The 27826-nt window shown below is 40.9% G+C and overlaps 1 protein-coding gene across 1 annotated transcript in view; it reads right to left on the reverse strand.

Annotated features, from left to right (window-relative positions):
• The window catches only part of NOTCH2 (notch receptor 2), a 210935-nt gene extending 183920 nt beyond the window's left edge, over positions 1–27015 (reverse strand). Inside the window, exon 1 of the mRNA XM_004380333.2 lies at positions 26764–27015. The gene's annotated coding sequence lies outside the window, so the exon portion shown is untranslated. The remainder of the gene's footprint in view (positions 1–26763) is intronic.
• Positions 27016–27826: the final 811 nt, after the last annotated feature.

The raw sequence follows: 27826 nt of genomic DNA on the forward strand, positions 1-27826 counted from the left end.
GATGGTCTCAATTTAATTTCTGTCAAGGAGAGGAAAACTTAAGATTGTCCTTGTGTAATTAATGCTTTCTCATGTGCATGCACTATATGACAAATGGTACCTGTAAAACTTAACTAGGAATCTAAAATTCTCCGCAACCTATGAGTTAAGCAGGAAAGTTAATATAGGAATGCTCACTTTAGCACTACCCGACTTATACACTTCTTTTTTTAAGTATTTTATGCTGGAAGGTATTACACTTCAATTCCTAAGTGGGTATGTATTTCTCATACATAACAACATACAAAAGGGTTGACCTGTATGCATCAGGACATCTCCTCAATTCATGAGCAGCATAAATCCACAGCTATGTAATTATCAAACCACAATATTATTAGATAAGTCTCAGTGTTTCAGTCACTAAAATGGTTATGCAACTCTGGGTATTTGTGAAACGTTTTGGTGTTTGTTCTCAGAGACTATTCAATTGTTTCTACCAATATTCTTATGTTCTTCCTTCACAATTAGTCAAGAAATTCTTGAGCAGTGAGGCCCAAGCATACAGACAATTCCCACCTTAAAGTACAGAATATCTTCATACCACCTGGGGGCAGATCACATCTGAGTCCCCTGAAGCAGAAGAAAAGGGAACACTTTCTTATTATGTGGAATTCAAAATGGTTAGCTAAACAAGAGGGGAAGGGCATTAAAAGTAAGGAAAAGAAATCTCATTTTTTTAAAGTAACCATAAAAAAAGTTTCCTTCTAAATAAGTAATTGTTCAGGAGATAATTAATGGTTGGCAACAGGTATTTATAATGGAAGCGTACATGGCCTTAATGATAGGGTTTGCTTCTGAAAACACTCTAATTAAAAGGGGAAAGAGTAATTTTATAGGCAAGAACAAATCAGTGATGTGTATGTCTGCTAATGTGTGCAAAGAGACAGGTGGTAATTGCTGGGCACAAAACAGGTATCTGTTGCTGAAGATAATGCTCTTGTAAATATGCAAATAAGGTTCCCAGCAAAGGTAAAAACAAACCCACTGCCATCAAGAGGATTCCGACTCATAGCGACCCTGTAGGACAGTAGAACTGCCCCATAGCGTTTCCAAGGAGCAGCTGGTGGATTCGAACTGCCAACTTTTTAGTTAGCAGCCGAACGCTTAACCACTGCACCATCAGGGTTCCGCAAAGGTAAAAGTACATCATTTTTATTTGTCAATATGGAATGGAATGTGAAATTGGAATTTGACAGGTGAGTGGTGGTTGTACCTCAATATCCTGGATACCAACTTGTTTTTGTTTCTAATCATTCTGATTTCTGTTTAAAATAATGTAATATGACTACTCTGTTCCCTCAGTCAGACCACTGGTCCAATCATTTTTCTTTCAAATCTTTAACTCTTTCCCATTTACAACACTTACTAAAAGCCTAAACAAGAAGAGAAAGAACAGATACTAGCAAGACAGAGAATGTTTCCTACATTATGATCTGTATCTGTGTCCAGAAAGGTACATAGCATTGCAAAAAGAGTCCTGCAGACAGTTCTCATCTCTGTAGGTTTCTACTGCAACAGATAGTTACCACAAAAGAGCCTTCCTTAACTGAACCCTTAAGGTCTGGAATACTTGTCTCTTTACCAATGGCCATCATTTAAGAATATTTACTTAAGACGATGGTTGGGGCAGGGGCAGATAAACCAGTAAGCAAGGGACTCACGGGTTTACTTGTGTTTACCTACTAATCTGTAGTGCACAATTTCACATGGATTTCAGCACATCTTTGATCTTGGGGATATAGATATTTTTAAAGCAAAGGAAGGAATGGATGGGGTGAACACAGACTTGCTTATGAAAACTCAAAGTATGAGAATTAGGAGATACCCTTTAAGTTTCAAAGAGGCAAATTTAGAACATATGAAAGGTAATATGGTTCCTTACTTACCCACCATTTGGGGTTTTGAGGAGAAAAGGGAAGTAAAAAGAGTTGAACAGAAGAAAAAGAGAACGGAAGAGTGGGAGAGGAAGGTGAAAAGCTGCTCTGGAGTAACATGCACCTGTTTAGAAGGGGGGAAGTAGCATAAGCACTAGCAAATGAAGAACCAAAATGTAGTTCCCCCTTGTACATTTCCCTTTTCCCTCTTAAGGCCTAGGGTAAGAGAGAACCACCCTCAGGACACCCTACTGAACTCTCCCCAGAGAATTCAAGGTGTCTCCAGCCCAAATCAGTTCCCTCCATCATAAATATTCATGGATAATAGTAAGAGTAATAATATCAGCAATAATAATTAGTAAACATCTATTAAGTGCTGACTATGTATCAGGCATTATATTAAGTACTTTATGTGCTTTATCACTTGTAATCTTCCAGCCAGTTTATGAGTAGGTATTATTCCTACATGACAGAGAAAGTGAAGCTTTCGTAAGTTGTTCAGGATCACACAGCTGCTAAGTAGTGGTGCAGGGATGTAAGCCCAGGTCCATGTGACCAACTCCAGTGGCACACAGTTGACCTCTGCATGGTACTGCCTGCCTGCAGAGCATCAGAGCTCCAATACCATCCATTGTTTAAATAACCCACTTGAGCACTAAGCTGTCCTCTAGTTATTTGTTGTAAGCTTTGTTTCCCAAGTGTGTTGTGAGATAAGAATTTGTTACTTCCTTTATGCTCCCCTACAGCATGGTGCTCAATCTCTTGTTTGCCAGCCCCCATCTTTGGGGCAACGCAAAAGTGTCTTTTCCCTGCCCCTGCCCCCAAAATTGGAGAAAGTCAGACAATTCTGCTGGTTGGTTCCACATTACAATTTTTTATTTCCAAATACCCTCTTCTAAGTGTACCTAATAAAAGACAAAGAATCAATTATATTTATTGCATGTTGTTATTGTTGTTAGGTACTGTCAAGTCCATTTTCAACTCATAGTGACCCCATGTGACAGAGTAGAACTGTCCCATAAGGTTTTCTAGGGAAGGAGCCCTGCTGGTACAATGGTTAAGCTCTTGGCTGCTAATCAAAAGGTTGGTGGTTCAAACCCATCAGCAATTCTGTGGGAGAAAAGTTGTCTCAATCTGCTGCTGTAAAGATTTACAGCTTAGGAAACCCTATGGGGCAGTTCTACTCTGTCCTATAGGGATGCTATGAGTTGGAATTGACATGACAGCACTCAACAACAACAACAATCTTTAAGGGAACAGATCGACAAGTCTTTCTCCTGCAGAGCCGCTGGGTGAGTTTGAACTGCCAACCTTTCAGTTAGCAGCCACGTGCTTAACCATTTCGCCACCGTGGGTTTATTAAATTACAAGCATAAGAGATCATTTTAAAATTAAAGGAAAAATCACCTATAACGCCAGCACTGATACCATTGTGGCCTATTTTATTCACTTGTTCTACATATGCATATTTCCACATAGTTAGAACCCACCAGCTACTCCTTGGATGAAAAGACCTGGCAATCTGCTCCTGTAAAGATTTCAGACTAGGAAACCTATGGGGTGTTCTATTCTGTCCTATAGGATCGCTTTGAGTTGAAATTGACTCAATGGCACACAACAACGATGACATAATCAAGACATACATATAGTTTGTACCCTAACCTATGTATCATAAACATGTTCCTTTGTTGCTACATAGTTGCCATATGTAGCATTGTTATTGTCTGTATAATATTCAGCACTGATGATATACAGACCCAGAGTGCTTTTTATATTATTATTTGGGGCTATATCCAGAAGTTGTCCATCTTACTTCAGAGGGAACCCCTGCAGACAACCCCCTCATACTCCTTCCTTTGCCAAGCCAACAGGGTGAACAGGTGGGCCATTCTTTATCTAGAATCAGGTAGATTGGCCAACCCAAGAGTATTTCCTGCTGCTGCTCTCCAACCTGACTGCCTGCCCCCTCCATGGCATTTGCAAGTCTTTACCACTCTCCTTGGGCCTCCTTCCTTCTTTCTGTTCCATGTTTCCTTCCCAGGAAAAAGCCTCACTTCTACTTTACTAAAGACTTGTCTTAGCACAAGTATCACCTCCCCTGCAAAATCTTCCCTACCCTCAACATTTCTATACAAGGGAGGCCTTTTAAGAACTCCCCAACCTCTGTTCCCTCAAGCTCACAACTTCTCTCTTATGGATTCATCTTTACTTCCTTCCCTTATATTTAGAGATAAAAGTCTTTCCTTCTTTCCAAGGCTAATCCTTCTGCATTAACCATTGATTTCATCTCCTTCTGCCTTTTCCAAGACAATTTTGCTATCCATTAACTACCTTTCTTGGCCCAACTTCCACTATCTCTGTCATTCATCTCTCCTTCTCTACTGGATTAATCCCCTCAGCCATCAAACAATTGTCTCCCAGCCTTTAAAACACTCACTCACTCACTCACTTTCTACTGTAGACTCAGACACATGTCTCTTTCCTTTTAATCCCAAACCTCTTAAAAGAGTAGTTTATCCCTTGCTGCTCTTACTTTCTCAACCCATTACAGCTTCATCTCCCTACATTTATTGAGCATCACTTGTGAAAAGCACTGGGGAAACAGAGATAAACAAAGCAATCCTTACTCCTGAGGAGCTTAGTTAGTGAAAAAGACAGCTGGTAAACCAAAACAATACAACTAAGTGTCGTAATAGAAATATATGCAAAAGTATCCAGAAAAGTGCTACCTGGGGGAAATTGGAGAGACTTCCTAGGGAGATGACACTTAAGTTAGGCCTTGAGCAATAACTTCAGCACTGCCAGATAGAGACTGCATGTACACTGAGTGAGGCAAGTACGTGACTCATAACTTACACAAAGGGCTGAAAAATCACAATATTGATGATTGTTTGTTGTTGTTGTAAGGTGCCTTCAAGTTGATTCCAACTCATAGTGACCCTACGTACAACAGAGCGAAACACTGCCAGCTCAATTGTTGGAAAAGCTGAGTTCATAGCAAGGAATGTGTAGAAAAGAGATGAAGAAAGATTTGTTTAGAACAATGGTTCTCAGCATGCATAAGAATCACCCAAAAGGCTTAAGAAAACACAGATTTCTGAGCTCCATTCCCAGAGTTTTGGGGTAGGGTCTGGGATGGGGCCTGGTAATTTGCATTTCTAGCAAGTTCCCAGATGATACTGGTTCTGCTGGTCTGGGGACCACACTTTGAGAACCACTGGCTTAGGGTTTATAGCTCTGCTGTGTAATCTGGCTTTTGCCTGAATCCATCTGCTGAAATTACTTTTAGATGTCACCAAACATCTCCAACTGCCAAACCCAATGAACTCATTCTCAATTCTCATCCTCCTTGAACAGTTTATAGCATTTGACACCATTGGCATTTTCAGTGACCCCTTACCTGTCTCCCAGCTTCCAGTCTAACCTTCTTTCAGTCCACTCATTACCATGAAGCCCACAGGACTGTCCAAAATACAAATATAATCCCATCATTCCATGCTTAAAACCCATCAGGGACTCCCTTTTCCCTGTGGTTAGAGCCCACACTCCACAGATTGGCACAGAAAGCCCTTTGCATCTGGCAGCATTTACCTCCTCTCCTGCGGCTGATCCATATTGCACAGCCTATGCTCCGGACACATCAAACCACTGACCAGTACCAAGACATGCTGTGGGCTCATGTCCTCTTCACCTCTGCATATGCTCTTTCCTGTGCCTGGTATGCCCTTACTCCTTCCTATCCCCTACCCTACTTTCCCCACAGCCTATGGAATCCTAGCTCAAGACCAGCTCAAAGGTCATCTCTTCAGTCCTCGGCTTAGTTGTCCTGTTTCTGATCCCTCTGCAGTTGGTTTCTGCATATTACCTGTACCATTTAATAATTAGTTGAACATTTTGAACATACCACTACTATATTGGCAGCTACTGAGTGCACACACTGAGTTTATCATTATTTTTGTTTTTCTCTAGAAGACATTCAATGTAGGTATGTTGAATGAATGCTGGGTACATAGTACACACTCAATAAATAATTAATGATTTGCATTGGCACTCATTCCCTACCCACTGGAATTCAGCAGTGCGCAGGCTTGCAAGGAGGAGAACACAAAGAGAAACTTCGTTAATGAGCAAGAATCAAACGTGCCGCCTCACAGCTACCTGATTCCCTCCCTGACTGAAAGGGTACACCACACATTTTGATTTCCCATAACTCTCTTTTCTTTGATGATAACAGTGGACTAGGCAGTTGTGCAGCTGTCTTTCCTGCTTTTGGCAAAATACTCACTAAGGGTCTTATTCAGGACTAAGGAGCAACATCTATGGAGAATGAGCAGGGAACAGCTTGGTACCTTGGCTTGGTGCACATCACTAGCAGGAAGCTACTTACCTCCCATTCCTAGCCTATTGCTGAAGGAGTGCTGGGAGATTATCTGCCTGTTGGGAAAACAGGTCCTTTCCATTCTGCTTATTTCTCTCTCTCTCCCTCTCCCTTGCCCCTGCACATTCTGATTGCTGTGGTGCCCAGATCCTGCAGAAATAAAACAGACCTGGGTTTCTATGTGACCAGTCTGCATTCTCCTCATTCTCTAATAATATCATAAGGTTAAGGAAACATCTGTCAGCTAATGAGCTCAGAACAGCCATGCCTCTGTCACCTAGCCTTTCCCTACCTCTGTGCAGATATCCCTATGAGGGGAGCCATTTATTTAGTGAGTCCTAAATGTGCTAGGTGTTTTGCATACATGATTGCTTTAGATCCTCACAACATCCCTGCAAGGGAGATATATTTATGTCCATTTGACAAATAAAGATACTGAGGCTTAAAGAAGTTAAATAACTTGCCCATGGTCATCAAACGAATAAGTGCTAAGGGTAGGATTTGAACCCATATTGTAATGACTCCCAAGTGTGTATGCTTTCCAGTACTTGTACCATCTTGGAGAACTGAAAAGGCTGAAAGTTACATAGTCAGCCAAAGTCACAGCAGGGATGAAACTCAAGCCCTGGTTTCCAGGGAAGCCCACAAATAACCACTGTATCAAAAGAATCCCTGTATAGTTGTTTCATTTATATTTGAATGGTTATGTTTGGTGCTCCAAGAATTCACAAAACTTCAAAAAACCTACTGAAGTGAAAATGGCTCACAAGAAATGGAAGAGCTGTCTGAGTACTCACGCAGGTCTCCTGGTCTCTACTCTCCTGTCATCAATGATCTCTGTCAGTTGGATGCACCTGAACAGAGATGCTCCTCTGTACCCTAAAATCACACATTTACCTGTGGTCCAGAGCCGCACCGGGAGCAGTACTTTAAAAGTCTTTCCTTCTCTTCTTCTTCTCCCTCAAGAATACAAAATGTGACCAGAAAGGAGGAATAAGACTATGTCAGACCATGTCTACCTGCACAACTAGTTTAACAAAATATAAATGACTGTTTATTTCTAAAACAATGCCGAATTCATTAAACAATTGTGATTTTTTTTTTTTTTCTGGTTCAACTTGACACCTAAATAGTTGGTTTGCCTGAATATTTTCCTGTTCAACTGGTACTCTTGGCATTGTGTATAAACAAAGCTGGTGATAACAATCCATCTGTCCAGAGTTAAGCATAGAGAGTGGGTGATAAAGTCAACAAGAAGCTGAAAGCAAGATTTATCAAGGATAAGCTGCCAGGAGTTGGCGGTGGATCCTAAGTGGACTCCCTGTCTCGTCCATCTCCCTGCTTCAGGTTTCCACCACAACAACGTCATCCCTGCTTCAACACTGATGTCAAGACTGGGAAAGTAGGCAAGAAGACCAGCGCAAGAGTCAAGTACCGGAGATGGGTACATAGCACAGATGATCTGCCTAAGATGAAATGCAAAGACTCAGTGGTAAATTCTTGGTGAATACTGTGAGAGAACAAAAAGGAGCGTTTTTTAAAATCAAAACAAACTAACAAACAAAAGTCACACTCCAAAAGAGCAAGTAGACACACATGATTTCTGGGCTCCCTTTAAGCAACATTCTCCTTTCTTATCCTAGCCTAACTCAAGCCCAGCTAAGATGGTTCTAAAATCTGTCTATTGTTCAAAGACTTGAAATTGTTTTCCTTGGATCATTCCTACTCCTATATTTTCCTTGCCTCTCTTTTCAAAAGTAGATTAAGGCTGTTCAGGTTTCCCTCAAGCAACTTAATGAGCTAGTCATGACTACAATTGCATCTTTTAAATTGAACAACTCATTGAAAGGCTGCCATGAAAGAAGCTTCTGCAAACACAAGCTGGGCTGTGTTTTTCATTTTCCTCTGTTGCAAAATGTAAATGAGGAGTTACCTCTAAGTGGGCAATTATCATAAAAGCTGCAGAAGCAGAAAGGAGATAGGTGGGCTACAGTTTAAATGAAAAATGTTGCTGCTGCTCCTGAAAGGAATATGTATATTGAGACTAAAATAAGGAAGTGCTCTTTGCTAATAACTGTAAAAGCATTTTACACAGTTCATGGCACATAATAAGTGCTCAAAATGTGTTTGCTAAATTAGAATCATCTACACAATCTGCTTCTCAGCCAAGTAACAACCATGGCTACCTCCACTTCCTCACTATCTACTCTTCTTGTCCTCTCGCAACTTGAATTTCAGCCTCATCACCTATTTTTCAATCTACGTTTTTATTATTGCCCTCTTAAAGAGCCTTTTGGAGCCCTGGTGGTATAGTGGTTACGAGTTACAGCTGCTAACCAAAAAGTTGGTAGTTCAAATCCACCAGCCATTCTTTGGAAACCCTATGAGGCAGTTCTACTCTGCCCTATAGGGTCACTATGAGTCACAATTGACTCAATGGCAATGGGTTTGATTTTTTTGTTGTTGTTGTTTAAACAGCCTTTTAATTGGTGACCCTATAATTTTCTGCTTTGATTTTTTTTTTTTAATACCATGTGTTTTCATTAATGGAAGTATGCTGAGTCATGGGGTATGTTTAAATTTTTGATTGGTAATACGGATTTGAGAAATATTATCTGGGACTACATGGTTACCACTGACTTTTTGCATTCTCAAGCCTGCTGATTGATGGGTGACCATCTGCCCCAATGAGCCTTGGTTGCTGAAAATATGGTGGGCTTCATTGCTGAAAATATGGTGGGGCACCTTCCATTAGGTTACATGGGGAACCTCTGGTTTTCCAAATATGATGCAAAACAAAACAAAACAAAACCAGGCCCACCAGGGCTCCCCAGCTATCACATAGGAAAATGTAAATATGCTTACAAGGTTTATCTAGGGGTTCAGAAGCCAAAAGAGACAAAATCTTTACCCAATCACACTTCCTGGTTGCAAGCCTCATACTCCAGCTATTTTGCTTCAGCTAATGTTTCTTTTGCTTTTAGCTGTTAGGTAAGTCCCCAGTGAAGGGCAGAAAATACTTTTGGTGGGTAAAGTATACTCCCAAAGAACCCCAGAAGCATCAAAAGTGATTAGGATACCATATGTCCGTGGGTCACCAAAGGGTTAAGGAGCCCTGGTGGCACAGTGGTTAAACATTGGGCTGCTAACCAAAAGGTTAGTGGTGAAACTCCCCCAGTGGCTCTGTGAGAGAAAGACCTGGTGATCTGTTCCCATAAAGATTATAGCCTAGAAAACTCTCTGGAGCAGTTGTGCTCTGTCACATAGGATCCTTATAAGTCAAAATCAACTCCATGGCAAACAACAACCACCACCAGCCCTATACTTCTTTTTCCCTAATAGCTTCCTCCAAGAAATGCTAGTACCAGTTTAGGTACTGTATGTATATGCTGTTTATACATAAGAGTAAGGTTTATTTCATCCCACAGGAACCATTCTCCCCCACTCTGAGAATGTATCACTTATCAGATCACAGTAGGCTGATCTAGGACACAACAGATGCAGATCACAGAAACAGATGCTAGACGAAATCAAGTTGGGCAAAAATCCGGGCAGGTGGCAGGCATAGGAGTTTGTCTAGGTCAGGCTTAGTATGGGTCAAGACAGACAGCTGGCCATGGGGTTTAGCCAAGCAGGACATAGAAAATGCAGCTGAGGGCAGTGTTGGTCGAAGATAGGAGAGCAAGGTTCAAGGCAGGCAGAGGCATGGAGAATATTGGTCCACTGGGTCAGAGAGTGCCTCATACAGAGAAATCCCAACATCCAGAAAAGCTCCCTGGAAAAGAAACTGCTCTGGTCAGGTCTGACCAGACTTATTTCGCCTTTGATCTTGAGAGTCTCTGGACTACCAGGATGACTGTGCCCTACTGATGAAAATCTTTGTTATTATAGGGGAACATATCAAATTGGTCCCTGTATTACCTGAGATCCATCCACATTCCCCAGTACTTTAAACCCTCTGTCTCAGATAAAAGAACCAAGTCTTCCAATCTGACTTGGTGCTGTGTTGAGGTGTGCACATGCAAGAAGGTATTAATTAAATAAAAACCCTGGTCTTCCTCCCCCTCAAGTCATTTATCTTCTGGAGATCCTGCCTCTCCTGACTAAAAAACAGGCGAAGAACCAAGGTCCTGACTGGGTGCTCCCAAAGCTGTACTTCCTAAAGTCATTTGGATCTCTTAATTGTAAAATCCAATGGTCTTTCCTCATTGATTTCACTGGTCAGTATCTCAGTGGCATATGGTGCTGCTGTTCAAGCTCTCCTCTTTAATTCGGGTCAGCCACTCCAACTCTAGCTTTCATCACACTCTGCCTCCTGAGTCTTCTGAATGCTCCCTGAAAGTGTCTTCTCTGTCTCATCTTTCTTCCTTACCTTTTATCAAAGGCATCTTTTATCTTTTGTTTCTGTCTTATAGCCCTCCATGCTCACCTCCTCTAAAATTTTATCTGTTCATATGTTCAATTTAATTTAATAAACATTGTTGAGTACTTGCTATATGCCAAGCACTGGTATAAACAAGATATAGCCTTGAACACTCTTGTGGGGGAACAGATATATAACCAAGCAAAACACAATGTCAGAGATTGATAATTCATGTATGTACAAAATATCTTATGAACTCAAATAAGGAAGTGATTGATTCTGTCTGGATATGATCATAAAAGGCATTGCAGAGGGAAACATTGTGATCTGCGCCTTGAAGAATGAGTAAGGTGTCCATAAACCAGAAAAGATGGAGGAAGAGCATTACAGATAGAGAGATGAGGGTGGGGAAGGTATAGTATAATCAAGCAGGATTAGAAAGTTGATGTTGCTGGAGGGGAAGCAGGTCTGAGAGTGGGGGTGGGGTGGTAGCAGATCACCCTGGAGAGTCCAGGACTCATGGTAGCTTCAGTCACCATTTAAATCTACATCTCTAGGCTGGGAGATAATATGAAAATGGGTCATCACAGTGCCTGGTACATTCATTTAAAAAAATTTTCTTTCATATTACTATAGGTCCTACCACCCCATCTATCTGTTTGTGATGGCTTGCATGTTGCTAGGATGCTGGAAGCTATGCCACTGGTATTTCAAATACCAGCAGGGTCATCTATGCTGGACAGGTTTCAGTGGAGCTTCCAAACTAGACTAGGAACAAAGGCCTGGTGATCTACTTCTGAAAATTAGCCAATGAAACCCTATGAATCATGCTCTGGATTGAATTGTGTCCCCCTAAAATATGTATCAACTTGGCTAGGCCATGATTCTCAGTATTGTGTGGTTGTCCACCATTTTGTGATCTGATGTGATTATCCTATATATTGTAAATCCTAACCTCTATGATGTTAATGAAGCAGGATTAGAAGCGGTTATGTTAATGAGGCAGGACACAATCACAGGATTAGGTTATATTTTGAGTAAATCTCTTTTGGGATATAAAAGAAAGAAGCACCAGGAGCAGAGCGTGTCCTTTGAACTTGGGGTCCCTGCACTGAGAAGCTCCTAGACCAGGGGAAGATTGATGACAAGACCTTCCCCTACAGCCAACAGAAAGAGAAAGCCTTCCGCTGGAACTGCCACTCTGAATTTGGACTTCTAGCCTACTAGATTGTGAGAAAATAAATTTGTTTGTTAAAGCCATCCATTTGTGGCATTTCTGTTATAGCAGTGCTAGATAACTAAGATCACAACAGAATATTGTCCAATATAGTGCCAGAAGATGAGCCCCCTAGGTTGGAAGGCACTCAAAATACACAGTGACCACAATGATGGACTCAAACATACCAACAATCATGAAGATGGCACAAGACTGGGCAACATTTCATCTGTTGTACGTGGGGTCACCTTTAGTTGGAGCAGACTCGACAGCTACTAACAATACTATAGTGTCCTATACTGTGCTACGTGCTGTCAATACAAAGATAAATACCTAGCAGAGAGATAGATATGTTGGAAAATCAATATATGCAATATAAGCTATTGTATGCAGTGATGGTAGTATGTACATGACACTGAACAGAGTGACTGACTCTAAGTGAAAGGATGAGCAGAGGATATCAGAGAAAAAATGATAGCTGAGCTTTAAGAGGTCAGTTGGAGTTGGATGGGTGTGGTAGGCAGAATAATGGCTCCCCAAAGATGTCCACATCTTAAAACTTTGAGTATGCTACCTTACATGGCAAAAGTGACTTTGAAAATGTGATTAAATTAAGAAAAGATGGGAAGATTATTCTGGATTATCCAGGTAGGCCCAATGTAATCACAAGGGTCCTCGATAGAGGGAGGCAGGAGTGTCAGAGTCAGAGACTGAGATGTAAAAACAGAAGCAGAGGTTGGAGTGATGCAGCCATCAGCTAAGGAATGTAGGCAGCTTCTAGAAGCTGGAAAAGGCAAAAAACAGATTGTCCCTGAACATCCAAAAGGAACACAGCTGTGCTGACACCCTTGATTTTAACACCATAAGACCCATTTTGTACTTCTGACCTCCAAAAGTGTAAGATAATAAACCTGTTTTGTTTTAAGCCACCACGTTCATGGTATTTGTTACAGCAGCAATACTAGACTAATACAGATGGAGAGGCAGGCAGGGCATGGGGGTGGAGGGCATTCCAGGCAGAAGGAAAAGCACAAGCAAAGGCACAGAGGCATAAAATAGCATGGAGCACCCTGGGGCAGGGGTTACAACTAGTTTAACATTGCTTAGGTTCAAAGAGCAGGAAGTAAGAAGCAGAAGAAAAGTCTAGAGGGTGAGGCAAGGGGCAGATGATACAGGGCCCAGTAAGGCAATCTGCTCCTGTAAAGACTACAGCCTAGGAAACCCTATGGAGCAGTTCTACTCAGTCTTATAAGGTCGCTGGGAGTCAGAATCACTGGAAGGCACACAACAACAACCAAACAAAGGAACTGCCCTACCTGCGTGCTTAGGGGTTGCTTGAGTTTAGAATGTAAATGGAGAGCCATTTAATGGTTTTAAACAATAAAGTGACAATACTGGATTTTCAGTTTTGAGAGAAACTTGCATAGGAAAGAGCCTGGGGCATGGAGACTATTTAGGAAGCTGTTGCAAAAGTCCTGGGGAGAAGTGATACAGCTGGAACTAAAGCAGTGCGAGTAGGAGAGGGAAAAGTTAGAATAAAGAGACTCAGAGAGTGACTGGCTATTAAGGCTAAGAGAAAGGGAATAGTAAAGGATAACACCAGATATCTGACCTTGGTGGATGGCCATGCTGCCTACTGAGATGGGGAAGACTGGCGGTTCCTCCCAATATTTCTTAGATTGATTTTTTTCTTTATTTCTGTATCCACCAGGCTGACTAGTCAAATCAACTGTTGCCTGGACCATCTATCTGTACATCCTACTAGGCACTTTTCCTAATTTTAGCCTTTCACCTCCTCTATCTATTCTCCATGTGGCAATTAGAGCAACTAATTCAATATTCAATATACACTTACTTAGCGCCTCCCATGTGCCAGGTACTGTTACAGACTCTGGGGATGTCAAAATCAACAAAACAGTACAAACTAACCTACATTTAATTGAGAAACTCTTTTTTTAGAAGGTAATTTTGGACACTTCTACCTCTGATTCATGTCTTTTACAATGACTTCCAAATTCCTCTCACTATATGTATAAATTTCTTGATGTGTGCTCAAGCCTACTCTCAATTACCGTGGCCCAAACTAACTATAAAAAGTCTTAACCAGGTGGGCGGTGGCCTAAGCGGTGCTTCTCAAACTATCTGTGGGGAAGAGTCAGTTTTTTTTAATTTCCAAACTGTTGTTGTCTGATATGTGGTCCTTCTGTAAGTGACTAGAACACAGCTCATGCCATATGTGGCTCGCTGTATGAATTCCACAACACCCAAGTTTGTCCATACCCTGTTCAATGTCATGAGTCCACTGATAACATGCTTGAAAGTCACAGCATTCCCAACTTGCTCTAAACATTCCGAAATGCTTACTCTCAATTTCTGTTCTCTCCATCTCAGCACCGTGCATAGAGCAACTTTGAGTAGCATTAATCCAAAGTTCTTTAATAAGACAGTGTTGTAAAAATTGGAATAAACTGAATAAACTTTCCTATAGAAGCCTAATTACAGGGTGATCAGGTTTTTTTTTTTTTGCTATCCCACTGAAGCCCATATTGGCCATAAACCAAATCAAATCCATTGCTGCTGAGTCAATTCCAACTCATAGCGGCCCTATAAGACAGAGTAGAATTGCTCTGTAGGGTTCCCAAGGAGCAGCTGGTGAATTTGAACCACCGACCTTTTGGTTAGCAGCAGATCTCTTAACCACTGCACCACCAGGGCTCCATATTGGCAACTGTAGGCTATATTTTTCCTATAAATAGACACTAGACTATATGGAGGCAGGAGAATGAAGAGCCCTAGGACTGATATTTGACATATTACCTTTTTAAAGAGTAAATACTTCTTATTATCTCCCTTCCTTTTCATGTTTTTCTTTTGCTTCTCTCGTCAACAACCTCCTTAACCCAATCCTAACTCATACAAATGAAGAGTAAAGTTAATGTGAAAGCCTCTCAGTTCTTTATAAAGTTCTTGCTCCTCTTTGCAGAGATAGCTAGTCCAACCACCTCAGTTTCACCAGCCCTAAATAAATGAGGCTACTTAGCATAAACCATAGTTTCAAATCAACCTCAGGTGAACTGGACAAGACTAGGAAACAGAAGGAGCCTTTTATCTTTGATTCAGTGACTCAACACTGGGACCAGCATATGCTGGACTTCTAGTCCTCAATGAGTACATTTGTGGCCTTATATTTCAGTTCTTCCAGGACCTTTTTTCAGTCCTTATTTTCCTTTGATTTTGACACTATTAACTCTATCTTCCCTCTTAAGAAACTTTTTCTGTGGCTTCCATGACTTCCACATTGGATTTGCTCCTACTTCTTTGTCTACTCCAACTTAGTCTTTGTTGCCTCTGTTTCCTCTCTCTCCCCTTTTCCCAAGGGCCTCATCCTAGTCCTACTCTCATTCTCACAGGATATCCAATGTTTTCATCCTCTTCTATGGACTCAGTTGTCATCCAGATATACTCTTGACCTGAAGTCTCTCCTGAGTATGAGACACACAATTCCACCTGCTTTCTCAATATCTTCATTTAAGTATCTTACAAGCATCTTGAACTCAATATTATTTTTCAAAAACCTCTTCTTTACCACATTCCATATTAGGACATTTCCATCTACTTAAACATTCAGAATAAAAACTTCTCCTTTTCCCATTTCCTCATCTTCAACCAGTTACCACTCAACATTCCACCAGTGCTATGTTTCTCTGCTCTTTTTCTTTATCTCCATCTCCACTGTCTTCCTTCAGGCCATCATCATTTCTCACTAGGACAATTCTCAGTTCTCTGAGCACCTAGATCACCAGTGTCTTGCCTGGATTCAGAGCTTTCAGTCCCACCCCTCTCTAGACCAGCCTCTACTCTTGCTGCTTTGCCCTTTCTCTCTGACGGCAAATCTAATCATGTCATATTCTAGAATACTGACCTTGGCAGCTCTTCTCTGTCTAGCTCTTTGTGATACAATCAAAACTCTTTTCTTAGCATAGGTTACCAGGCCTTTCACATGCAGGCCCTGACTAACTTTTGTAGCCTGTTTTTCTAGTTTAACAACAAAAAAAACCCCACCACATCCCACATTCTATTCTCTTAGGTCTCCTCAATATTTCCCAGTGTACATCATTTTCACCATTTCCTGTGTATTCCACTCTTGCCACCGGGTATGAATCAACCACCACCTTCTGCCTTGATGGACCACTGTTCATCTACAACTTGTTACATATGCTTCATCTTCTGGGTCAACTCCTCCAAGCACAAGTTGCCTCTCCTTCCATTGCATTCCCATAGGACTTTGTAAGGGTCTGTATTGGCAGTTCATTCAATGCAGTTTTCATGAGCCAGGCCCTGAGCTGGTTTCTAGAGGTACAAAGAAGTTGGTTCTGCCATCAAGCAGCTTACCTTCAATTAGTAGAGAAAGACATAAATTTAAATAGCAAATGTATTTATTAATTAAAAAATCAATGTTGTAAAGCACTATAGGTGCTGTAGGAGAAGTATGAACAGAACACAGTGGACAATAAACAAAGGATAGAGTTGTCAGTTCTACTTGTGAGATTAGAGATCAGAGGAGAGAAACCTAAGGAAATATGTTATAAAGGAAATAACCCTCCTAAAGGATGATAAGAGGAGAGCATTCCAGGCACTGCAGGCAGAAAACAGCACGAGCATAGGCCTGTCAGAATGAAACAACACGCCACATTTAGGGAAAAGCAATTGGTTCTCCATGACTAGGTCTTGGGCATCAGCATAGACCCAGTTAGATAGGGGGCTGAAGAACAAGGAGGAAACTAATGGTAAGAAGCCTAACTTCACCTTGTAGGTAAGGAGGAGCCACATCAGGGTTCTAAGCAGGAGATAGATAAGTTTCAATTTGTGTCTTTAGAAAGATTATTCTAGCAACAGTGTACAGAGTGCAATATAATGTCATTTAAAAATGTGGTCTACATATGTATTTTCCCTATTTCAATTGTGAGTTTCTCAATGTCTAATATTGTGTCTTTTTCATTCTCGTCTTCCTGGTGCCTAACACACTCACTCACCAAGCAATAAGAGAGAGGCTACACGATGTCGGTGCCGGAGTGTGGGTCTGAGAGTTAGGGGATCAGAACCCTAGGCTAGGCTGTGCCTCAGCTTGGTGAGGCATCAATAAGTCATGCTGAGCTTCTTCCACCTATAAAGTGATGGATTACACAGATCACCTTTCAGTTCTCTTTTGCTCTAACATTCTGTAATTCTATAAGGGAGGTTCCTTTTTGAGTTTGCAGTCAATATTTGGTTAATACAAATAACAAATCTGATTCCAGTTTACAGAGGTGAGTGTGAAGAGCTTAGTGCACCACGAAGCATGGGTTGACCCAAAGTTTATATAAGCTGTTCCCTGAATATGGGCAATGGTTCTGGTTAAGTTGTTCACATGGTTAAAAGGACAGGTTTTTCCTGCTGAGGGGGTACAGCATTGTCTCCTCAAATACTTATTTCTTTTTTAAGGAAAATAAACAGAACTTAAGGTTATTATTACTATAAGCCTTTAAGTGATATGGCAAATACACTTTGAAAACATTAGAAGCCTGGGAGAAACTCAACAGTTTTATCCACCTTAAATTAGCTCGTTCTCTGTTCATCAGCTCAGCAGAGTACTCAGAGCTCTACCAGGCCCTCCATGCCCCTTTCATAATTCTTGTATATCTTTGACTTAAGAGAATACGGTCTGACATTTTTCCTTCACCCACGTAATACTGGCAGGATTACCAGAATCTAAATTTCAGGATTTTTTAGTACCAGGGCCAATTTCAATTGACAAAAAAATACTGCAAAAGTTTCTCTTAGCCTCTGTGATATTTGATCTGTACCTTGATAATACCTCAGCTTTCAAATGGCTCTTGTAAAACATCTTATTTTGCTGTTGATTTTATTTTACTCTCTTTTACCCAGAGGTTTTTGTTCTTAATTAAAAAACAAGGTCCTGGAATGTACTTTGCCACCATGATCTTTCTCCATTGATATAAGAATGTTATTATTTAAGTCTAAATTTTTAGAGATGTGTGTTTAATTTTTAAAAATTTAATGACTTATTAGCTTTTTCCTAATAAATAACATTCAGTATCTAGTATTAGGAGTCTGTGGGTAGTACAAATAGTTAACGCGTTCGGCTGCTAACAAAAGGTTGGAGGTTTGAGTCCAACCAGAGGCACCTCAGAAGAAAGGCCTAGCGATTTACTTCTGAAACTCTGTCATTGAAGACCCTATGGAACATAGTTCTACTGTGATGCACATGGTGTCACTATGAGTTGAAATCTACTTGATGGCAACTGGTTTTACTGGTTTATCTAGTATTAAGGTTTAAATATGTAAATTATCTAATTTCTTTACATAATATCTATATTTCTTAATAAAATAAAAGGAAATTCTCACTTTGACCATAGTTTCATAATAAACTATGTCCTATGGTTACTTTTTACTATAAAACATAGCTGATAAGTTTGTGCCTGGGAATAATTTCTACAGAAAATCCTGTAAGCCAGTCACAGTAATTTAGAGATGCTTCAACGGAGTTGAGCCTCCTTTACAACAGGCCTTTAGAAAAGGAAACGAGGCCTGTGTAGTAGTTTGGTGGACAGAAAGAGAAATACAGTGGTGACATTACCCACCTGTTATTCTCTCGCAGACACTCTCATGGTCCAGGTGGGGTGGGTGAAGGCCCTGGGCTTTGACATATCGAGCATGGGCTCTGTTTTCAGTTGCTTGCCTTGTTGTTGATGAAGAAGCTAACAGGGTGGATTTGGATCTCAGAACATCATCTAAACAAGCAAGATGTGTACTGTAGCAGCTCTGCCTCCAGAGAGGGGTTCAGCCATCTTACAGTACTTCTTCTTCCTCCCCGAAGCCCTCCTGAACATGAGAAGAAGCAGGACTACTCCTGCCTGCTACACCTCCCCTAGGCTGTTACATAAGAAAGGCCTATTCTCATTAGCTCATTTGCCCTAAACCCACTCAGAGCACCTAATTTTCATTTGTTGAACTGCATATGAAATACATTTGGAGGTATACAATTAATAATCTTTAGCAATCAAGGATCTTCTAGCTAGGTCTCCAAGATACCATAGAAAGTTCTAAAATTTACTGCTAATTTTAAACTAAAATGCACTATCTGAAACTCTGGAGTGAATATAATTTTAGTTTTTCTTCTATCTCATGAAGAAAATAGAAATGATTTGTATAGGAAAATTCCCAATATGCAGGCTGATACTTGCTGCCCCTTTCCTTATCTCCAAAGGGATGTGATTATAATATTGCATTTTTAAATATCTTACATAGGAAATAATAAGGGAAAGGAGAAATGTTGTCACCCAGAGTTTCTCTTCCATACTCCAAACCTAGCAGAAGTTGAAGAAAATAGCATGATAGAGTTACTGAAATTAAAAACTAAATGAATGCTTTCCATCTACTTCCTTTCTCCTGGTTTTTCTCTAGGGGTATCGAATGTGAAAAGGCTAATCTTATATCAAACCTGGGAGAAATGGAAAGGAACTGCATACTGACTTAAAAAAAGAAAAGATTCCTTTTATAACATAGGAAGATTTTAATGCATATAAATAAACATTTTTAAGATTTTATTGACTATTAATCCCATTGGTATATAAGTTATCTTCGCATACTGGCAACTGCACAGTCAAGGTTCTGGAAATCTGGCCCAACTTATGTAATTCTGAGAAAGAATGGTCCTCCACCCTTTATTCCTACAGAAGTAACTCTACTTCACTTGTTTCGGTTCTTACAAGGCTGCTATCCAAACAACTCCCTCTTGTGAGAAAGAGAACAAAACAAAAAACAGACTATTTATAAAACTAAGCTTATCACTTTTAAACATAAACAACAAATTTCAATGGGCTATTGATGATCATCGGATAGATGCATGCCAAACATTTACACATCTAAGCGTTATGGTAGCAAAGCATTTATCTGCAGAATGCATACAGAGGTAAATAAGTCTGTAGAGCCGATGTAGAGCGATAGTTGCAAGTGTGACCTCTGGAGTCACACTACCTGGGTGTGAATCCCAACTCGGTCATTCACTAGCTGGGAGTCTTGGACAAGTTATTTACTCTCTGTGTCTCAATTTCCTCATCTGTGACATGGGAATGATAATGATACCTACATCATTGTTTTGTGCTGAGTTGAATGAATTAATGTGTGTAAAATAATTAGAAAAGTGCCTGGCATAGTGTGAGCACCTAATGCTAAGATGGAATGACACTGATTGATACTGCTTTAAAATTCTTTGTAGCAGTGAATGGCTTCAGTTTTTAACAGGATGTAGGACTGAGACAGATCTAGAAGCTTTTAAAAGTGGCACATAAAATTTTGTCTCCTGGAATCCTCATCGTTCACATTAAAGCAGAGATTGAAATCTTTTCAGCTAGAACCTTTACTTATAATCATACAGATAAAGTTAAATATGGTTTAAAAGTTAACTTTCATTCTTGCTCCTCCTCTTGTTCATTCTCCTCTTCTTTTCCCATTTTTCTATTAGAGTAACCTCTTTTTCAAGGAATTTATTTTGAGCTCTGGAATCAAGGATATATATATATATATATAAACCCATTGCCATCGAGTCGATTCCGACTCATAGTGACCCTGTAAGATAGAGTAGAACTGCCCCATAGGGTTTCCAAAGCTGTAATCTTTACAGAAGCAGACCTCTGAGCAGCTGGTGGGTTCGAACCGCAGACCTTCTGGTCAGCAGCCGAGTGCTGTAACCACTAAGCCACTAGGGCTCCATATATATGTATATATATATATATATTTGGGGGGGCTGAATATGCTATTATAGAAGACTTGTTATTTTGCACAACATGGTTTCCAAAGAAAACACATTCTACAACGGTAAATAATTGAGTATTTTCCTTCACTCTGTTTGGTAAGTCAGTGGACTAGGGTTGCTGATTACACCAGCTCTGTTTCTTCAATTCCCTTCCAGGTATTAAGAGGAATACTCTTTTTTTTTTTCTTATTGTGCTTTAAGTGAAGGTTTACAGCTCAAGTTAGTTTCTCATACAAAATTTATACACACATTGTTATGTGACCTTAGTTGCTCTCCCTATACTGTGACAGCACACTCCTCTTTTCTACCATGGATTTCCCACGTCCATTCAACCTGCTCTTGTCCCTCTCTGCCTTCTCATCTCACCTCTGGACAGGAGCTGCCTGTTTAGTCTCATGTATCTACTTGAGCTAAGAAGCACACTCTTCACGAGTATCATTTTATGTCTTGTTTTAGGTGGTTATTAAATGATAGTCCAGTCTAATCTTTGAAGAGTTGGCTTCGGGAATGGTTTTACTTTTGGGCTAACAGAGAGTCTGGGGGCCATGTCTTCCAGGGTCCCTCCAGTCTCAGTCAGACTATTAAGTCTGTTCTTTTTACTATAATTTGAGTTCTCCATCACACTTTTCTCCTGCTCTGTCAGGGACTCTCTGCTGTGTTCCCTGTTAGGGCAGTCATTGGTGATAGCCGGGCACCATCTAGTTCTTCTGGTCTCAGGCTGATGGGGTCTCTAGTTCATGTGGCCCTTTCTGTCTCTTGGGCTTGTATTTTCCTTGTGTCTTTGGTGTTCTTCATTCTCCTTTGCTCCAGGTGGGTTGGGACCAGTGGATGCATCTTAGATAGCCACTCGCTAGCTGTTAAGACCCCAGATGCCACTCATCAAAGTGGGATGCAGAACAAACATTTTCTTAATAAACTTTGTTATGCCAATTTACCTATATGTCCCCTGAAACCATGGTCCCCAGACTCCCACCCCTGCTACTCTGTCTCTCGAAGTGTTTGGTTTTATTCAGGAAACTTCTTAGCTTTTGGTTTAGTCCAGTTGTGCTGACTTAAGGGGAATACTCTTGTCTGAGAGAACGGGGCCAGGGGGGAGGTGATATTATGGGTGGGATCATCTCTCCAGATTATCTGCTGCATTGACGCTTACTCCTGCAGTCATTTTGGATGCCTAATGCTCTACTGGGGCTTCCTCACTGTAATTCATGATTTGACCGTGTAATAAAAGGGGGATAGACCATGCGGCTACTGAGTGATTTGAAATACACTTGTTTTAGGTGGTTATTAAGCCCAGCAATTTAGAAATACTGTTGCTTTTAAGGCTGAAAAATCAATGTTGTTGTTGTTGTGTGCTGTTGAGTCAATTCCTACTCATAGCGACCCTATATGACAGAGTAGAATTGCTGCATTGGGTTTCCTAGGCCGTAGGGTCTCTATGAGTCAGAATTGACTCAACGGCAACGAGTTGGTTTTGGTAATCCTTATAGCAGCAGATCGCCAGGTCTTTTCTCTTGGTGGATTCAAACCACTGACCTTTCGGTTAGCAGCTAGATACTTAACCGTTGCACCACAATAAAATCCAAAACCAAACCCACCGCCATCAAGTCGTTTCCAACTCATAGTGACCCTTACAGCCTAGGAAACCCTATGGGGCAGTTCTCTTCTGTTATATGGGTCACTATGAGTTGGAATTGACTCGATGGCAATGGGTTGCACCACCATAGCCCCTCAAAAATGTCATAACTCTGTATAGCAAAAAATTACTTATAAGAAAGCATAGAGCAATTAATTTGCTTATCAAATATAAACAAACAATATCAAGTTGAGAATAGAAAATAAACACAAATTTGGGGTAAGTATTGTATTAGCCAGGCCCTTCTGTCCCAAGCCTAACTCAATTGCCCAAGATGATGTTTGCCTCTTGCGGATGTAGCCCTGATCAAACTCTGTGCCAATAACAGCTAGACCTTGTTCCAATTCTTTCTACAGAAGAGAGGGGAGAAATCAGGAAACAGTTTATTCTAAGTTTTGTTCCCACCACCTAGTTCAGTGCCTGGCATAGTGCCTGGCATATAAAGGACACTCAGTAAATACTGACTAAATGAGTAAATAAGCTGCCACCCCCATAGCCAGTATCCAGTGTGACCTGAGATGGATTTAGCCTCCTGAGGTTTCTTTTATGCATTAATCTTCAGTTTCCCTACCTGCCCCTCACCATGTGTGGCCGACCATCCTAGTTAGCCTTTCTGATCCAGTCATCTGCCCCTGGCTCCCCTTCCAAAACTTCTGGGGGGACCACTGCTTAGTCTGCAACCTAAGCTGATGCGGTGGGGAAGACGGGGAGCCTGACTTTCTTTACTGGTTCTTACAGTTCTTTTTCCCCAAGCCAAGGCCTGTTTCCCGGGTCTCTTATACTGCCTGGTAGCTTCATGATTAACAATCCTGAGTCCTAATGTTGAGAATTTCAACTTCCCAAGTCTTTGCACTGCTCCTTGATTCTTTTCCTTGAATACTATTACCAGGGCACCTTTCCTATTGTTATCACTCTACTTCGACTCTTTTGTCATAAAGTATTTTATCTCATCTCTTTTACAGTTAAAATCAACTATAAAATCCACATTAATATAGTTTTACCATAGATTTGCTAAAATTTTAGCTGTAAGGACTTGAATTTACTTGGTCTGTTTCTTTCTTGGTTTTCAACTAGCCAATCTTCTCTTTCTTAAATACATTGAAGTGACCCTCTTTTAGCGGAAATCCTCCTTTCCTCATTTGATTTTTAGGGGCTACTTCTAGTAGTATGTTGAATACTGTATCCTATATCTCTAATCAGTCTTTACAGCTTCTTTCTTTTCTGTCCCTTTCTTTCTGTTCCCATTTTCCACCATATCAGTTTAGGAGTTTTTAGGTCTTTCCTCAGCTATAGCATACCTCCTGCATGGTCTTTTTACTTATTTTGCCAGTTTATACTGGCCCTGGCCCTTGTTATCTATGAGGCCTTGGGCAAGTTGCTTTCACTCTATTCCCCAGTTTCCCATCTGTAAAATGGGCTTATTATAGTATGTACCTTGCAGAGTTGTTATAAATGTAATAAAATATCCTAGATTCCCACAGGCTATAGATCTAAATGTGGTAATGTTATTGTAAAATCTTAATAGTTCTCATCCTCCCCCAAATATTTCTGGGAAACCACAAAATGAATTAACTCAATGAATATTTATTAAAAAAAAAAAAAAGATTCTGTGCCAGCCACTGTTCTAAGTGCTGGGGACACATCAATAAACCAACAGTCCTAGATGCTGCTTTCATGGAGTTGGCATTCTAGGACAGGGAAAGAGACAGTTAAAAAAAAGAAAACAAAAGAAAAATTACAATACGTGAAATAGCGATATGTGCTATGGGGAGAAAGAATAGGTGGCACTGGAGGGATGGGGTGGCAGGGGGATGTTCAGCTGTGTACAGGGTGGATATTTGTGCCAAGACATCGAGTGAGTTATTAGTGGGCAGATCTTACCTGTGCTCTTGAATTAGTGCTTTCTTAGCTAGACACTGTGATGCCAGCTCTGGCAGCACCACTGTGAACTAGAAGTCCATAACCAGTGTGTCAGTACGGAGCCCTTCATTGTTGCCTTAGTCAAGGATGTTTTTGAAAAACAGGAAGTAAGACAGCCAGTTTTGTTCAGCACTAATGCTCATGGCAAAGTGTTATTGAATTAACTGAAGTCAACTCCTGTTACCTCGCTGCAAGTTGGACTAGAACTTTTCCCTGCCACCACATCTGGCCTTGTGGTGCTAGTTTTGTGGAAAATTTAGGGCTATGATAGCTTCTGGGATGCCTGTCAGCATCCTCCTTCAAAGTGAGAAAGGAAAAGCTCTCTTCCTTGATGTTACACTCAATTACCCACTGGGTGATAGGCCCTAGGGCATTGCTGAGTTTCATAAAATGGCTCTTCCTATTCCACAGCAGCCCCTCTTTCTTTTCTCCAGGAAGGCACAAATGGCGCAAGTTGGGTTAGGCCCAGCCCGATGACAGCCAAACTGGACATGGCCTTCCAGCACTAAAGCCCAGTCTTACCATGCTAAGCTCCTTCCTCAACAGGCTGTGCTCTCTCTTGGGACTCTACGCTTCCTCCCAGCCATCTGCCTTCCACTGCAACTCCCCCAAACATGTGTGTGCATGACTAAAACCCTCCTGAAGCAAGGATTTGAGGTTTTTGCCAGCAAACTTCTCAGCCCCTTGTAAATCAATGGATGCCAGTCATTTCTTGAGAAGAAGGGATATTGTCCTACTCCTCATCAGGGACATATCTGCCTTAAATCTGGCCCAGCTGAGACTTTGTATTACACAGGGAAAGAAACATCATTTATAAAGTGCCTAGTATAATTCTGCTACTTAGTAGGGGCTGAAGATCTGATAGCTATGATAATTATTTAGGTGGTGGAATTAAGAGAAATTATAAATTCAAGCAGATTCAGAAGAACATGGTGCAAGGGATATCATTGCTGAAGTCAGATGGATCTTGGCTGAAAGCAGAAAATATCAGAAAGATGTTTACCTGTGTTTTATAGACTATGCAAAGGCATTCAATTATGTGGATCATAACAAATTATGGATAACAATGTGAAGAATGGGAATTCTAGAACACTTAATTGTGCTCACACAGAACCTGCACATAGACCAAGAGGCAGTTATTCAAACAGAACAAGTGGACATTATGTGGTTTAAAATCAGGAAAGGTGTGTGTCAGGGTTGCATCCTTTCACCATACTTATTCAGTCTGTATGCTGAGCAAATAATCTGAGAAACTGGACTGTATGAAGAGCATGACTTCAGGATTGAAGGAAGACTCATTAAGAACCTACAGTATGCAAATGACACAGCCTTGCTTGCTGAAAGTGAAGAGAAGTTGGAGCACTTACTGATGAAGATCAAAGACTACAGCCTTCAGCATGGATTACACCTCAACACAAAGAAAACAAAAATCCTCACAACTAGACTAATAAGCAACATCATGATAAATGGAGAAAAGTTTGAAGTTGTCAAGGATTTCATTTTACTTGGATCCACAATCAATGCCCTGGAAGCAGCAGTCAAGAAATCAAACAACATATTGCATTGGGCAAATCTGCTACAAAAGGCCCCTTTAGACAGTGTTAAAAAGCAAATGTCACCTAGAGGACTAAGGTGTGCCTCACCCAAGCCATGGTATTTTCAATTGCCTCATAAGCATGTGAAAGCTGGACAATGAATAAGGAAGACTAAAGAGAAATCAATGCATTTGAATTATGGTGTTGGTGAAGAATATTAAATATATCATGGACTGCCAGAAGAAAGAACAAATCTGTTTTGGAAGAAATACAGCCAGAATGCTCCTTAGAAGCAAGATGGTGAGACTTCGTCTCACATACTTTGGTCATGCTATCGGGAGGGACCAGTCCCAGGAGAAGAACATGATGCTTGGTAAGGTAGAGGGTCATTAAAAAAGAGGAAAACACTCAAAAGAAGGATTGACGCAGTGGCCAAAACAATGGGCTCAAACATAGCAAAGATTGTGAGGATGGTGCAGGATGGGGCAGTGTCTTGTTCTGTTGTACATAGGGTCACTATGAGTCAGAATCAATTTGACAGTACCCAACAACAACATAAATTTATTCTTTATAATTTTTGTTTTTTCAAAATGTTTTATAAAATCATGTATTACTTATACAATCAGAAGCAAATTCTTAAAAATAACAAACTCTTGCCATCTAGCTATCCACCCCCCTTCACCTAAACTTCTCAGAAGAGTAGTTTTACACTCACTATTTCCACTTCCTCAACTTGGTTCTATCTGGTTTTTCTCTAGACCACTCCTCTAAAATAGCTCTCCCTGAAGCCACCAACTACTTCTTAATGTTATTCTCTCAGGAGTATATTGGTGGGCCTGGGAAGGGTGAGTACCCTCAGGTAAATGATAACCTGGAGCAGGGTGGATTTGGGTGGAAGGGAGGGGACAAGGGACAAGGGAGCAAGAGGTGAGGTCATTTCATCTAAGCTGAAAGCCTGATTCAGAACCAAAGTTGAATCCAAACACTCACCTTATCCAAGATCCAAACAGTCCAGTTAGAAAACAAGTCACCTAAGCAGAACGGAGAGTCCAGAAACAAGCCAACTCCAAACAGGTAATGAGCTGACAAACCAAGGTAGTCCCAGAAGGAAGCGTATAAGGAGATGGCAGGCCCAGAGGAATTCCAAACTCAGCAAGCTACCAGGTGCATTTGGCTGGGTTTTCCTGGAATGCCTGATGAAAGGTCCTAATCTACAAAGTCAGATTTCAGAGGTGAGAGATGGGCTCCCAGGAGCACTCCTATACTGGATATGTCAACACAGTGCCTGCCACACCCAACTTCCTCTTAGAGATGAAACTGCCCCACCCACAGCCCCCTGCTCTGAGAAGCAGAGTTAGCTTGTTCTTAACCCAGGGATGACTCCTGATTGGACCAGGGATTAGCTCTTGACACCAGGGCTGCCTCTCCACAAACCAGGGCTCTAATGGAAAGTTTGGTCAATCAGATTCTCTCCTTCTGGGATTTGAACTGGGAAACATAGAGACAATGAGGCAGTTATCCATGGAAACTGAAGCTGGAAGGATGACACGTAATGGAGTAGGTCTCATAGAGAGTTATGAGGAAGCATAAAAGTATGATAAGCAATCAGAATTTATGAATAAGCAGCAATTACGAGGTAGAGAAAACACACGAAGAGTAAACAGAGAGAATTTGTTAGTTGGAATAGGACAAAATGAAGCAAACCTGCAAAGAGTAACCGAGAAATGAAGATCTTGTCATTAAGCTTTACTAAAAACCACCTTCCCACTCCTTGATTCACTAAAGCATCTCTCTTCTTCAGGTCAAGCCTGACTTTCTTGGGTCAGATGCTAACATTTGTTGGGCACCTACTATGAGCTAGCCATAGTATGAGGTGTTTGGATCCATCAGTGAATCAAACAGGAAAGTTTATAGCTAATCCTTCATTACTTGAGGTAGGATCTCTCTTTCAAAGAACCAAATTAAAAACAATCCTCTTGCCCTCATCCTTTCTCATGGTCCAGTTACTGAGGTCAACTATAGTGTCATTGTGAATCTACTCCCTCTTGGGATC

This window comes from Trichechus manatus, unplaced genomic scaffold, assembly GCF_000243295.1.
Source record: "Trichechus manatus latirostris isolate Lorelei unplaced genomic scaffold, TriManLat1.0 scaffold00073, whole genome shotgun sequence".
Taxonomy (NCBI): Eukaryota; Metazoa; Chordata; class Mammalia; order Sirenia; family Trichechidae; genus Trichechus; species Trichechus manatus.